Source organism: Topomyia yanbarensis, chromosome 3, assembly GCF_030247195.1.
Source record: "Topomyia yanbarensis strain Yona2022 chromosome 3, ASM3024719v1, whole genome shotgun sequence".
NCBI classification, from domain to species: Eukaryota; Metazoa; Arthropoda; class Insecta; order Diptera; family Culicidae; genus Topomyia; species Topomyia yanbarensis.
The window spans coordinates 33,207,228-33,210,596 of NC_080672.1; the positions used below are offsets into that span (position 1 = coordinate 33,207,228).

The following is a 3,369-nucleotide window of genomic DNA, read 5'->3' on the forward strand; positions in this document are numbered from 1 at the left end:
AAGGTAAATATTTTATTCTTGGACAGTTGCAACATGCATGTGTGTTATCCATACCTAAATACAAATGAGATTGATTTGAAACAAGGGCGTTGAGTATATTTCAGTCATGCTTCTATTGTGACTATTTATTAGAGTTTGATACTTTGACTTAAATAATAGCACGAAAGAAGAGGGGGTGCTCGTTCGAAGTTTCACTTCACTTTCACACATAAGATCACATTTCCATTTTCACAAATTTGCAAACCACTTGGTGTATTGTAAGTTGATAAAATGGGCACAATGACTAAACATATTTGTGTATTTCTTTGTAATAAACCGAAGCTGTTAAAATATTCTTCTCTATTCCCTAGCCATAGCCTCATAACCCTATCTAATCACTGTACAGTAAAACTTTGGTTCTTTTCGATAACTATAGCCAATTTACTAATCAATCTATACAGTGTCGCTACTAACCTAACTATATGGAACAATCTCCGTTGAATTCCAAATTCTCCCTAAATCTCGAGAATCTTGGTTAATGTTCTGAAAACGTTATCGGGCAGCTACTCCAGTATCATTCCAGGCACCACTCTAAACTCCATATGAAGTACTCGACAGTGTGACAACCTGTACTGGTTGGCTCGAATTGATATAACGGCAATTTTGATACTGTTGTGTGCTAGTACGTCAAATAGGTAAATGGTAGGAACTACAGACACTTTATGCACTGACTTGCGAAGTGTCAAAAATTGCAAGCAAACGGACTGTCAAAAAGTGCAGACAAACAAGCATGACGGTTTTGTGAGGGGAAGTAGAGGAGGAAACCCATGCAAAGCTTATGGGATCTTCCGTGATGCCAGTTAAGATCCATTGTTGCTAGTTCTACGGGTTTTTTCTCCGCAAGTCTGTGTATAAAGCGTCTGTAGTAGGAACGAGAAAATACCTTATCACTGGAGGAATGCAGCGCAATTAAGAAAAATATTTCAAAAAGACGATTTATTAATTCTCTAACCATATAAGAGAAGCAGATCCCGGTAGAATTAAAACAGAACACTGATCATGAAGTGGATAATAATTATCGCCCTGGGACTACAATCAGTTCATTGTTATGACAAAGGTAAGTAAATGTGAAAATATGTATATATACTAACAATTAAAAAACTGATTCTCGACACAATAGGTAACAAGGACCACGGATTAATTATAGAAAGCGGCGCCCAAGTTTCTTTACATAACACGATTATAAACATTTGCTGTGATGATGGTAAGTTATTATTTAATATGCGTATACTTCTAAAAGGAAAAAAATATTTGCGACATAATAGGGTACAACGATCACGGTATATTTGTAAAACATGGCTCCAAAGAGACTATACACAACACTACCATAAACTGCTGTTTTGATAATGGTAAGTTATGACAACATCTACATATTCACGAGTAGAAAAATTAACTCTCAACATAATAGGATTCCAGGATTGTAGATTTGTTATAGGACATGGCGTCAAAATTTCTTTACATGACACTACCATAAATTGGTGTTGGTTTCCAGAGCTATCCAATCAAAATCATCAAAACGGGATGCCACATTCGAACGGCCACGCTAGTCATACTGCACATGGTCTACCTCGGAATCAACCATCAAACATGACAGGGTCATTTCATTGACCGCAAATATTTCCACATGGTTAACTTGATCGCAAAAACCGGGCTGCATTCAACTGGACTAACCTCATACATCGATAAAATATCAAATGATAGGATAGCAGTCTACTTTCACTACAATTCTCGACAAACGTATGATTGCGGCGTGAAAGCCAACTGTCAAAATCCACTTTGAGAGAATATTCCGGACAAACCGTCACTCGCCAATCTCAGATGTTGGTAGTAAACAGAATAAAAAAGTTTTCTCTTTCCTAAACTGCTGTGATCTGTGTTCGGCCAGTAACGGTTTGAGCGGAATTTGCCTGCAAAGAGAATTTTGACAGTTGGCTTTTACGCCATAATCATATGTTTGTCGAGAATTGCACTATCGATTAAATATGTACAACAGAAATCCAAGCACTCCTAAAAGTTTTAATAATGAACCAGATAGAAATTAACAATACTATTAGCCTTACAAACAATCGTAGAACAATAAATATTATGGTTGTTAGTGTTTCCATATATTCCGGTGGAAAATACTTCCAAGTTTATTTACCGTAAAACTTAGTGAGACAAACAGTTTTTTAGCCTCCCATTTGCTTGTTAATAACTTTTCCCACTAATTCGTCATTTCAGAGCTGAAGTACTCTCTAATAGGTCAGTTGTAATATAATAAATTCAAACAAATAAATAAATGCAAATAAATCGATTTTAAATGCAATATGGCAATAGCAGCAACCAAAAATGCACACCAGTGTACATTCTATCTCTGCTCAAGCTAGTGTTATAGGAAAGTTAAGAATCGATAAAAAGTCGCCACGATCTGACGTGAGTAATAAAACACTGTTGATTTTTTTTTTGCGATGATCGTTTGTTTGTTTGTTGTTATATGAGTGAAACTTCGCAGTAAAAGAGAAGCAAGCTTCGGTTAAATACGCTATCTGTTGATTTTCAATATTGTCGTATCCGCCCTTCTGTAATCGGAAGGTGATATTGAAACAGAAGCTTGCGGAAGTCATTTTTATACAGTTCAATTATATACGAAATCCATTATATGTTGTTAAATTTTTAAGCGGAGTTAAGTGCTTCAACGTAAGGGTACTACATAGTACGCGATTACCTTTCCAGATTTCGATTAAAATTATATTGTGTTTCAATAACCAAAACCTGAAACTGGGTGTCAAAATGGTAGATCATCAGGCATAAATTTTAGTGATATAAAATTGAAGATGGGGCGTCAAATGGTGAGATAACATAGCTCTCAAAACCTTCTATCTCATGCCTCCACACGAGTATAAGTCTATTGATGGCATTTGGTACTCAGACAGGCGACGACGGGGTGCTACCAGCCTTCTGCAGATAGTAGCAGAATGAGAAGGTGCGAACAGATCTAGTCGAGAAAACATTACCGTAAAAATGAATAGTTGATCGGAAATTAGCCCCAATATGACTTTAATCTAACTAGTATCGATGATCACGGGTCAATACGTACTGAGAATTCGCCGCGTCTCTTTCTCTCGATCCAATTTCAAGTTCCATTATTGCTAACAATCCCGGGCATCAGGTTAACAATTCGTTGTATTTTCCATCAAGATTTGTTATTATCACTCGTATACGTGTATTTCACAAACAATCCGATGTGAAAAATTGGAAATACTTTCCTTGATTTATACTATCTCACGGTATCATAACTCTTTGTATAACGTGTTATCACTCGGTAGTTTTCAACCCAATAAATATATCGTA

General features: G+C 36.2%; 1 long non-coding RNA gene across 1 annotated transcript; it reads left to right on the forward strand.

The window, feature by feature from the left end:
- The first annotated feature begins 962 nt into the window (after positions 1–962).
- LOC131691872 (uncharacterized) lies at positions 963–2,437 on the forward strand. The gene is made up of 4 exons (XR_009305872.1): positions 963–1,096; positions 1,160–1,243; positions 1,305–1,388; positions 1,448–2,437. It is a non-coding gene; the product is annotated as an uncharacterized LOC131691872 (long non-coding RNA).
- Positions 2,438–3,369: the final 932 nt, after the last annotated feature.